This window comes from Ischnura elegans, chromosome 6 (genome assembly GCF_921293095.1).
Source record: "Ischnura elegans chromosome 6, ioIscEleg1.1, whole genome shotgun sequence".
NCBI classification, from domain to species: Eukaryota; Metazoa; Arthropoda; class Insecta; order Odonata; family Coenagrionidae; genus Ischnura; species Ischnura elegans.
In genome coordinates, this window is record NC_060251.1 from 115,578,305 (window position 1) to 115,591,595 (window position 13,291).

The following is a 13,291-nucleotide window of genomic DNA, read 5'->3' on the forward strand; positions in this document are numbered from 1 at the left end:
TTTACGACTGTCGGTGTATTCCTGCTCTCATATTCGATTTCTCTCTGTCATTACGCTCCTCTTATTTCATTCGTCTTGTTTCCATCGCTCTCTGTATTCCCTCTGTTCTCCAATTCACTCTTGGTCCTCCTCTCTTCAATTTTATCTGGAGTCTCCAATCCAATATTTGCTTGTGCTATCTGGTGTCACTCATCCCATTAACATAGCCAAACCATAGTAATTGCTTTCTCTCTACCTTGTCGACTACATATTTTTCCAAATCCATCATCTTCATTATTGCATTATTTCTAACCTCATCAAGTCAACTCTTTTTGCAACTCCTTCTCAGTAATCTCTCTCAGTCATCAATAACCTATATCTGTTTTTTCCTAAATGCCCCACACCTCTGCACCTTATGTCATCACACTTCCCACCGTTGTTCTACATAATCTTACATCTTCGTTTTTCGGCCAATATTTAGGCCCCGTAAAATATAATTTACAGATTTTATGATAATACTTCCCTTTCTAATTCTGTTGCTGATCTCTTTGTTACCACTTTCACTCTTACCCAATATCCTAAACCCAATATTCTAAATACGCACTTTGCTGCGGTTACTCCCTTTACGAACTCCTTTTCCAGTGGTACATCTGGTATTTCATCACTTCCATTAGCCAAGGAAAGATTTATGAATGCCAATTAAAATGGCTTAATTATGTGCTTTTCTGCTCCGCCTGCATGGGATGAGCAAATGGACAGAGCATAATTTGAGTGACCAGCTCACATACGAACTCATGAAAAAATCCCCCATCAAAATAATGCAAAGGACGTGAAAGAATAATGGAGAGGCATTAGAAATGTTTATCGATGCATCACGAATCTAATGCCGCACAAGAGAAGGAGGAAAATAAAACGATTGGTGATCAGAAACGAACAGAGTCGTATAATGATTAAGTTAAGAGGAAGAAAAATGTAAATTCGCATGAGAGAGATAAGTAGCACAATGAGGGCGGAGGAGAAGGCGCATTGGAAAATTGCACTGCCACATTATAAGCCCTTTAATGTAAGGCAAGTAGTCTATGCAACTACGGAGAAAGAAATGTATAAATACGCAAAATCAAAATAGCCTTTGAGGAAGAAAACCAATCCGATACATTCGATACGGTTACCTAAATCTTCTACGAAACAGAGCTCCTGAAAAAGCTAGAATTGGCTGAATTATCTTCATTGTGTGAACAAAACTTCACGCCGTTATCGTGCATTGATAATAGGAAGAAGAGAAAGATCTATATGTGATAGAATAATTGAAGTAAAGGTAAATTGCTAAATTCACACCGAGTCGAAAATTGCCCAAAAGATTTATTTTGCAAGGGAAATAATGGTGCAAAAGGGTTTTTATTTTATAAAAGGCAATCTATTATTATTGGAAATACACTAAAACCCATTGGATCTAAGATGACATCGCCACCGGAATGTGGGATCTTCTGTACTTCTGTAGAGGCTAGATTGCCAAAATGAAGAAGTTGGAAATTTTTTGGGCAAGATTAAATTTGTCCATAATATTTTCACACATACCAAATATATTTTTACACAAATACAAAAGAAAATTTCATGAAAAATTTTTGTATTAGTCCGGTGAACGTTTTTGCATTACGGTCCACAGAATGCCAGAATTAAATACCAAAATATCGGCTTACAAATAATAGCATTAATTTATATCAACTTAAAGTCGAGGCGGAAAAAATAATGATAGTCTTGAATTGGGTTTAGAGGTTCTCTAATCAGGGATTAGACTCAGTTTCTAACAACTTGTTACACATTAATCACGGGAACACGAAATATATTTACATTTTCTGTTTGAAGAACACCGAACTAGCCTCCATTTCAAAATGCTAAATGAGATATAAAAGTCAGAAATCTTATGATCAGAAAGCTCAACGTACGAATTAAATATTTCATGTTCCATGGTTGAAATGGTTGAAAGAAGATATCAAGATCAAAATGAGGAGATGCAAAATGAATTTTTCTTAGATATTCCCCTGTAAACAAAAAGTGTTGTGAAAACGTAGCAAAAATATTGCGCTGCAACAAACATGTAGTTGCTGCAACGTAATCGGAATGTCGCAAAACAAGTCAAAAGTCCTCTCAACCACGTTTTTGCAACGCAATGGCAACGTATTCACAACCTCTGGTGAGACATATTTGCAACACTTATGCAACTCCTGCAACGCACTTGCAACATTTATGCAACTCTCATATGCAGCGTTTCTGTGGACTCTGCTCCCCTTCTCGTATGCTTCAAAATTTTCTAAGTGCCTAAGTGCGAAAAATTGCCTTAAGGCCGAAATTTTTTTATTGTGAGAGACAATTTGCTTCAGGAGATGAAAATACGCTTTAAAAACCAGATATTTGAATATATGTTTGGAGAAAACTATGCACAAATAACACTCCGCTAAGTGACCAGCAACATGTCGCAACCTTTCTGCAACCTAGTGAATATTCCACTCTCACATACAATCAGTGTCTTACGAATAGGATGAATCGGATTTATATATGTATATCCTCTGGCTAAAACATTACGTTATAAAAATTTTCATACCAAAAGAGTGTATCAGCGACGTAACTAAAACGTTGCAGAAATGTTGTCAAACGCCTAGCTGCATCCTGCAACTCTTTTGCAACGTTTCCGCAACACGTTTCGAACACTGGGTTAGTTTTAAATTGATATAGGATAAGCATCCGTGGATTTGGCGAAAGGAAAGTTTGCACCAATGTCGAGTTTTTCCAAAGCCTTTCTCCATTTATAATTCGGCATTCCTTTCTAAACTTGCATTAAATCTTTATCGACCCAGGTGATCTAAGTCGTCTGTCATCCTCCGAAATGGCCTCGGAAAGGCGGTCCCGAGATTCGAAATCTATGAGAGTTTTACATGATGAGATGAAACAGAAAATGGGCAACGGAACGTAAATTGAAGGGACGCATACTCTTGGAAAATAAAAAATAAAAATAGAAAGCATAAAATTTAACCAGCCAGAGCTCGAATCAAAACACGAACAGAAAATAGAAGAGAAATATTTGGACCTAATATAGCACTGGTGCGGTTAAACTGAATCAAATTTTACCTTCTTGAAAATTTCTTCCAATACTAATGGTCTAGTTTTTCACCTTGTATAGAACTTGTTTCTACAATTGGAATATTCTATAAATGAGAAAAATGTGAAAAAAAATAACTTATGTTACACCAACAGGGTAATTTCCTATTATTTTTTTATTGCCTAAATCGAAAGATTATTACTCCTGGAGTACGCATTTAACGCTTTAAGATTTTAAAATGACGATATCTATTTTTCGCGATTAAATTTAAAGTGAAAATTTTCAAGCGCGCGAAAACGCGACGGCTAATTATGAATGCTAGGAAAACTCCGTGTGACGTCGTTCTGGTTCCCGCCGCCGCCCTGTGAAGTGACCTTGGGGCGAGGCTTTGAGCGCTGATACGACGAGCGCTGATACAGGCTGCTTGCAGGTAGCAGAGTACCCTGCTAGCAGGTAGCGCTTGGCTTAAATAAGGATTATTAATACCCTATCAAACGAAGGAAACTTTCCGACCATAGGCAGTATTAATAGGTGATTATCAAGAGGTGTTTCCCTGAGCTCTGTGCATTGGTAATCTCAGACGATGTAAATCTCCTATCTACTCGTATAGAAACTAGGTCCCTGTGACGTCACGTGGAGTGGCATCGAATGGGCGCCAATCTGTACTTTTTCAAATGAGGATAAAATTGACTATTGCCAGTCGTCTAAACCGGTATTTCAAAAACCAAATATTTTGTATATTATGGATACAGTAATGGTGAGTAACGAATCGCAATCAATGCGTTTCGTTTTTTTTTGATGAAGGAAACTACCCTATTGGTAGGGAGCGTGGTTCGTATCCTAATGAGTCGAGCAATTGGCTGCTGATCCAGTTTCCAGGTTCAGATTCCACATAAAGCCTTCGGACACCCTAAAACTAAATCCTCGAGGTGCGAAGTGAGCCAGGGAAAGGAACTGGACCCCGCACCCTAACTGTATGAAGTTCACACGCCTTTGGTTTAGTATGGGGTGAGATCTACCCTCACTTAACTAAACTAACCTTCGGGTTGAATCACCGAGTGAGTGAACACCAATTGGTGTGAAATCTCCCTTTAAATCAGAGGTTGACTTAGTTCTAGGGATGGTCAAATCGGATACCTCGGATCCAAATATCCGCGGATATTGCCCTTCATCGGATACATCGGATCCAAAGTCGCTAAAGACATCGGATCTGGATCCGAAATTTTAAATAATAGCTTCAGTGAATGCAACGCCCCATAAGGGTGGATAGAGTTCCGATTCTCTCTTCGAATGTGCCGTCGCATGCGATTCTTGACCTACGCCACTGGTCAGTGGTTTATCCGAAGATTTTTCCTATTTTCATTTCCAAACCCAACCGTAACAGTTTAGGTCCTGAGCATGTAAAGATGTTAAAAAAAAAAACAACTTGAAAGCCTATAAAAATATCAAAATGTGTATAAAAATCTAGAAAGCATTCCTTCGATTGTACGTACCCAGCGTAAACTTGAATAATTACTTCGTTTAATAGCAGGAATTTGAAAATGCACTTGGATCCGAAAATATCCGATCCGAAAAATCCGGCTCCGAAAATCAAGGATCCGATCCGAATCCGGATCCAAAAAAAAATCCTGGATCCGTCCATCCCTACTAAGTTCAATAACATATTTTTTTATTTCAGAAAACTGGTGGGTCTTCATTTAATTAATTAACATATCTTTCAATTCACAAAATATTTCTTGGTAAATTTTTTGTGACAATCAATCCTAATGATGGTATCTTCATCGATTAATTACTAGGAGAAACGGGAAAGCATGAAGCAATGCGCGATAAATAATATGTGCGACTTGTCTTCGTTGAATGAACATGCCGCACGAGTCCCAGAAAAGACGCTCGACATCGAAACAAACCTCAAAAAAGATAGTACCTGAAGTCGCAGATAATAAGGAAGACCTTGATGACGAAGAAACATGAAAACAATTTTAACAGAGACATGGAGAACAAAAGAAGTGACTCATGCTCGCCGGTGCTCTTAAAAACATTGTAGAATATTCCATACCAACCGCTTCCTCCATAGCGGGCTTTCACAAATAGATAAGAATACACAGAAACACACCATGGCGACTACATCTAGCTCCAGATGACTCAAGTATAGAAACGTTGATTCATCCGATACCTACGAGACAAAAGGAATATCCTTACTAGGATGCGCTCTTTAATTTAGCGAGAGATTAAAACGAGAACTCCTGGCGAATGGTGAAATTAGACTATAAATTCAACTGAATCAGGCGTAATGCAATGGAAGTTCGACGAATTAAAATAAAAAAGTTATTGCACCAAGGGCGTGCCCAAGGTCAAAACTAGGGGGAGTAGGGGGTGGGGCAAGCCATTCTCGTTCAAGCTGTAACATTTTAGCAAGGAAAAGGTGAGTGAAATAAATATTTTTAGAAAATTATAACTGCGCTTTATTTGTTTTTAAAATTATTTGCTAAAAATATTTTAATTTTAGTTATATGTCTTATACTTATGCCATTTTTCGTGGGTTTAAGGACAGTTTGTTGAAAAAAAATTCTTGTCAATCCAGTCCTGATTTTCATGAAGACTTTTGCGATTTCTGCTTCAAAGGGGGGCAGCAGCCCCCTCATGCCCCCCGCTGGGTACGACCATGGATTGCACTTCTCCACAATTATGTTGGTGCGCACGACAAGTTTCGGCTTACAGAACCATCATCCGATACTAAACATAACAGTACATGAGAACATAGCATTTGAGGAATAGGCGGAGGAGGATTTGACGAGTTTGAAGAAGGGGTGGGAAACGTAAGTCGTTTTTGCGGAAACCACTGCATGACCAGCTACTTGTGATGACGATTTAGTCGTTAAGTTAGCGTACTTCGGATTAAAGTTCAAGTTGAGACACTATTGATAGAAAACGATTTTGAATTCCGCTTTTCGGAATTTCACTCATGACTGAATCGATTGAATTTATGCATATCATGTTCATTAATACTAGCATAGTACATTCGGCTAAAATTTACCTGGATTTGTAAGTGAAACTGTTTTTTGTGATAACACAACCGGCTGAGAGCCTAAAACGTGCGCCAAAGCCGCACCTGGTGTTAATCTATAATATTTCGCTGTAAATATTGATGTAAATGTATATAATTATAAATACTACTTTAATTGTTTTTTTTCACCTACGCACTTAAGTTTTGTTAGTATAGATTATCAAGGTAACACAAAATGAGCTACACTATATGTAAAGCATAATGTATTATTATTTTGGATGATAGCCTCAAACAGGTTATCATTCGCGGCTACCTAAAATTACTCAATTTTGCTATTGTCATGTAATTTGTGTATGGAGTAGTAAAATTATTTATTATTATTATCATTTCAAATTTATTCCTGATGGTTTCTATCGTAGTCTCTAGCAGGAAAACAAAAATTAAATAAAGTATTGCATAAGACAGAGGGAGCGATTGATTTTGTTGATGAATAGAAGCTCAAACAGAATGAAAAGTGAGCGGGGAGATGGAATGAGAATGGGGGGGACCGTTTGAAGGGGAAAGGATTTTTGGAGAATAAAATTTAAAATAAAAATTCTTCGTGTTTAGGGAGTGTTAGGATGCCGTGTCTGAGATGCCATCAGACGGTCGTTTTGGGAGGGTTGGGTTGGGCACTAATAAGTGGGCGCCCGCCGGCGGAACAAAAGGAGTCGCCAAGTGATGGCCTTTCACTGTCAAGTTCAGGGACGAGTCACGGGCGAGGAGGAGGAGGACGCGCCCACGTCGGAGAGCTGGAAGGCAAGGCGGAGGATGAGGAGGAGGATTCCCACCGGGAAAGAGCAAGAGAAGCGATATCCAAGGAGGCAGGCCCATGCATCTTAGCGAAGGGGATCCAGAGAGAGACAGGGAGCGGAGGAAAAAAAACAGGCTGGTCGTTTGGACTGTCAACATGAACAAGAAGTCTCACTGGGATTTTTCACCCCAAAACAAATTACTGAAAAATTAAAGATACAAATTATTACTTCAGACTTAACTATTACACCATAAAAACTTTAAAAATATAACAATATAGTTTTTCTTACTAATTTCAATAGGCATTTATTAAAAGACGTATTGTCAAAACCACTACCAATATTTTCCAAGTCCTTCGCTCAACCCCTTCAAAAGGGTAGAGCGAATTACTTCAAGCAAATATCATCTAACAATAAAAATCTTTAGCAGTAATTGGATAAATAATACAGGATTGATAGTACATGATTGATTGATTGATTATACATACCCGTAACAGCAGCAGATTAAGGGTGCAGAGGAGGGAGGAGTGATCTCAACCCCCTGTAATCGATATGTTACAATCGAAAATATGGTATCTTTACGGTGGCTCTTCACTGTTTTTATTTCATCTATTAAAAAAACAATGCCATGAAATGATTGATAATTATCTAAAAGACCCATGTCCACGCATTCAGACCTCAGATGCATTATAACTAATTGGAAGGAAGATAGAAACAAATAATCATAGCAAAATATTTGATTATACAAACAAAAAGAGCACAATTAGAAAAGAAGATAAAGGAATTAAAAAGGAAAAGATGATAAAGATAAGGTTGGAAATTTATAATGTAATTTTTGAAAAGTCAATTTCTTCATGGATTCTTTCATATGAACAAAAATTTGTTTTTTTTTATTTCATCTATAAAAAAAACAATGCCATACAATTATTGATAGTTATCTAAAAGACCCACGTCAACGCATTCAGACCTCAGATGCATTACAGCTGGAATGTGTTGCATACCACCATAGCGCAGCGGAAAGTCATGAACAATAAAAAAGGATCTGAATCCGCTCACACCCAGAAACTACTGAGAACTGTTCAATTTAAAAATAATTAGCGTGTGAAATTGCCTCAAATATATTCTATAACAGCAAGAGTACAAATATATTTGCTAAGCTGTTTCACAAAATTAACACAATGAGTTCGTTTAGTACAATATAAAAAAATTTAAACGGCAAAATCAACACCCTAAAAAAATAGGCTACAAATAATGTTTTCTCGGGTTTCCATCCGGGTGAGAGTTTTCATTACCTCCCTCATTCGAGGTTACGTAACGTTTCTTGTCATCAGGATATGATGCTGGTGCCATTACCCTGGCTTGTACTTAGGCTTGTTCGGTAGTTGTGGTTTTTTCCTCTTGGCTGGCGCAGATTTTCGTCCTCCACTGCCTAATAGTTTTCAGCAATATTCCCCGCGCGTTGCTCAGCGCGTACCCGGTGTCTTTATAGAAATGACGGTTTTCCGAAAGGATTTCAATAGGGTAGTTTCTTTCATCAAAGAAAACGAAAGGCATTGATTGCGATTCGTTACCCACCATTAAGGTTTTCATAATATATAAATTATTTGGTTTTAGAAATCCCAGTTTAGACGAATGGCAATGGTCAATTTTAACCACATTTGAAAAAGGCCAGATTGCCACCCATGCGATGCCACTCCACGTGATGTCACAGGGACCTAGTTTCTATACGAGTAGATAGGAGTTTTACATTGTCTGAGATTACCAATGCATGCACGAGGCACAGAGTTCAGGGAAACATGCCTTAATAATCACCTATTAAAACTGCCTATGGTCGGAAAGTTTCCTTCGTTTGATAGGGTATTAATAATCCTTATTTAAGCCAAGCGCTACCTGCTGGCAGGGTACTCAGCTATACTGCTAGCATCCTGGGTCGTATCAGCTCAGCGTCATCGTCGCTCAAAGCCTCGCCCCAAGGTCACTTCACTTGCGGCAGCGGTAACCAGAACGACGTCACACGGAGTTTTCCCAACATTCATACTTAGCCGTCGCGTTTTCGCGCGCTTGAAAATTTTCACTTTTCATTTAATCGCGAAAAATATATATCGTCATTTAAAAATCTAAAAGCGTGAAATACGCACTCCAGGAGTAATAATCTTTCGATTTAGGCAGTAAAAAAATAATAGGAAACCACCCTATTGCCTCTGTACATATCCTGTCTCAGTAACTGATCGCTCGGCAGAGTATTAACACTTCATCAAAATAAATATCTTTTTTAAATGCCATCCAATGCTCGACAACAACCGACTTATTCGGCTGGTATGAGCGTAAGAGGCGACGATGCTCCTTAATGACGTGGAACGTGTTGAACCTCGAAACTTTGGATATAATGGGCACTCTCACCAGGCTGATAACCTTATTCAGATCTTTCGCCGGGAAAGCACCAGATCTTTCTTCAAATTTCGAGTTTTACACTTCGTGAATAGACACAAAGATGGGATATCCTGCTCCATCTAATCGAAGATGTTTTAACCTCGAAAAATGTCTCACAAATGGAAACAAAGAAGCACATTATGTGCAGCCCATGAGCCCCATTGAAAAAATGAGAAATAACTGCGATGAGGCCTAATTGGTTAAGTCCAGGCGAGGGCTTCAGCGCCTCCGGCAACAAAGACTACTCGAAAAGCAGCAACAAAGGAAGTCGAAAAAAGGGAACGAGGGTGTGGGGGAATGATTTCGCTAAAAAGTGTACACCGCTAAACGAAGGAGTGTTTTTATTTATTTTTCGGCCCGGGGAGAAAAATGAAGAGATGGAAGTGCTTAAAGCGCTCCGCCTGTATTCCACCTACCTCTCCTTCAACTGTTTCCCGCGACGGCTTTTTGTGAACTCCTCGCTCCTCACGAAATCCAAGCGAAGGTCGAGGTAAGCCTTCATTTGTTACAAAGGGAAGAAGGTGCGGAATTTTCACGCATAACTCTCGTTCGACTTGACTTTTTATGGTGACGGATTACTCTATCAAAACTGATGCACACTCAGCGATTCAACCTAAAGGTTGGTTTGGTTAGGCGAGGTTAGAGCTCACTCCGGACTTAGTCATAGGCGTGTGAACTGCACACGTCTATGTTTGTACTGGTGATTCCATGACTCACCAAAACGAGCGATAGACCTGAGGTGTCGCTTTATTCCGGGAACAATAAGGGACCATAATACTTGCGATAGTTTAGCTCTAAGATAGCTTGACTCGCATTAGGCAGAATAGGCTCTAATTGTGTAGTAAATAACTTATTATAATTATCAAAACTAACTTTATGCATTAATACTTTGCCATGTTATAATTTATGTATATCATAGTAATTAAGTCATACATGCATACGTTTTAAGTGATTCATACAAGCATGAATCATTTTCTACGCGGATATTTTGTTTTTCTGAGGAAAATGTGTTTCATTTTCATGGTAGCATATTCGTGTCCTTACGCTATCTCTCCTAGCTTCTGGTCTGAAAGCATCTCGGTGTCCTGTATGCTTGGCCTGTATCCGATGAACGAGCGCGATCCTGATTAAAGCTAACGTGAGTGTCGCATGCCTAGCGTGGAATCACCCCGTGCCATACTCCTTGCTGTTAATTTGCACGGGACCTCGGAAATGAAGATCTTCTCATTTAAAAAAATTGAACTGTGAACGTCTTTAGACACATAGTTAAATGTTTGTTTACGGAGCAACTCACGTTCCTATCTTCCCATCAACACTTCCACCAATGTAAAATTACCCTTACAATAATTTCCTCATCTCCCTGAACGCGGAAATGACCTAAAAAAAACCGGCCGGTCCCCCTAATAACCATCAACATGTATCATTGCAACCCCTATCTGCAGCATGGAAAATGAGTCGTTAAGGCTTCGGAAATCCTGCTGCTGCGTTAAGAGGCTGTCAAGGCCTTCACAACGCTTTGTGGAGAAAAAAATCTCCATTTAAAACACATGAGCGGCAATGATGAAGAGCAAGTACGCGGGGTCTATTCTTGGAGAGATGGAATTTCCCCTCACTCGCAATACTGGAGCAAGGGAAGAACGAGGTACTCGCTCAGGCTGAGGCTGGGAGAGAGGAAAAAAGCGGAAAGTTGAAACGAAGGGTATTCGTTAAAAAGATGGCAATGAGTCGACTCAAATGAGATCCCATCACGAGAGTGCGGAGAGGAGAGGAAGGATGCTGTTAGAATAAATCAGGAAAGAGGAGTGAGTGAGATAGAGGCAGACGAAGTCACAAACAGCTTAATGTACCAGAGCAGATAGTTGTCGACACGGCACATTACCTCAGGATTTCACGTAGACAAATAACTCTCCATCGACCGGCCGTATTTTATCATTTATCGCGACGAAAAACTAGCTCAAAACTTACGCTTGAAACCTTGAAAATTTTAGAATCTATGCCTTCATTTATCAAATCACTCAGTGATTCAATCCAAAAGGTTCGTTTGGTTAGGTGCGGATTAGACCACGTATTCAGGGTAGGGGGTTTAGCTCCATACTCTGGGCCACCTCTTCACTCGGGATGTGAACCCGGTACCTCTCGATCAGCAGCCAAGAGCTCTAGCCACTGGGCTACCACGCAACCAATTTATAATTTATCATATACCCCTACACCAAATAAATAATCCACATCCGAGAAAATAATTAGGTAAAATTTTTATTTAGATCTTTAAGTGACAGGTAAAAGTGGACAAGTGCTAAGTCGATTAACACTAAAATTCAAATTGATAGTTTTAAACAAGTAATACATCTCGAAAGAAAGACCGGGAAAACCTGAAACCATCGAATGGTAAGTGTTAAAAGGAGGAAAATATAAAACAAAGGTCATGAAAATTCTGGAGAACATACTGAGAAGGCGTGTTTAGAAGTTACATATGGCTGGTGGTTTTCCCTAAATATTAGTTCTAATATAAATAAAAAAGCAACACGTTTCAAAGCATCAGAAAGTTTTATATTGAGTAGTAGAGACTGATGATTAAGAAAAAGACATAAAAGGAATAAATATTGTAATACAAACCAGCTGATAACAACAATAGAGAATGACGATGATATATTAACTTCTACAATTCTTTCTTCTGATCGTTCTAAATACGCTGAGATTCGAGGTATCGAATTCGGCAGCAGATTTGCTTTTTTCGGGAGCTTAAACATTTTTAGACTTGGACAGCCCGATAAGTCTGCTTTGTTTCAACATAGCATCAACAGGGACCGCGAGATAAAATGGGATAGCGTCAAATTACTCTATCGTTCCAACAGCTTCTGCGACAGGCTTGCTAAGGAGAAATTGAGATCAGGCTTAGTAAAAATGCTTTTAATTGAGACACGAGGAATAAACTAAGCAATGTGTGGAGTCCCATTTTAATGAAAATAAAACATGATAGTACCCCTTTTAATTTGAATTACCTAGATCTTTCCTGCAGGTAAAAAGTAACCTGATTGTTGTAACTGTTTATAGTTACAAAATAACGTTTTCTGTTAGGACAAACTTATTCATTCTCCCTGATCACGATGGGCGAATCGTCCATTGAAACGTTGGAGATATACAACGAATATCACCAGAGAATATACCGTGAAGACTTCACACAAACAATTTTCCGAGAAAGAATTACATCATATTTTAACAACAGCATCCGAGCATTCATATATTTTATCGCAATGTAGTAAATTGATATATTTTCATATATTTATGCAAGGCTGACGTAGTGCTCTAGTACCAAGCCTTATTATATTTCACAGCAAAATTTGATATCGGAGAGAGCAATAAGACTGTGTAGCGAAATATGACACTGGTAAGCATCTAAACACGAAAACAGTCAGCTTATTTGGTATAGTGTTGACATTCATTTGAAAGTAGCGATTCGATCATCAATAAAGATGAATGTATCTATCAAGACAGTTGGTGGATGTGATATTCCGTGGTAAAATTTTAAATCTTTACTTGGGGTACGAGTCGCTATGGTTAGAATCATTAGAACAGAGATCTGAACCGTTGCGGAGTGGAAGATGAGGAGGAAGACTAGCTGTAAAATGACAAGAGTGTAAAGCAAAAACCCTCCGACGGCTTTTTCTCCTCTATCATTCTCGCACACATATCTCATCCGAAACACCACTCAGGCGAGTCTTCGCATTCATTATTCTCAGCTCGTCCTCCGCCTTATTAGTTTTTCATCGACGAGAGAAAATTCTCACAGCTCAATTTATTTAACCCCAGCAAGATATTTTCTCAACGCACTTTCAGCCTGATGTGTATTGATAATTAACTCTGGAAAGAGACATCGGATGAACGTTGCAAGATGAGAGGGGAGACTTAATTTTTCCCCTTTAGACGACTTTCTGTCAGTTTTGTTCCCTGAATCTTTCCTAGAAACGAGTTTGAAAAACTAAGAAAGTAAAACTA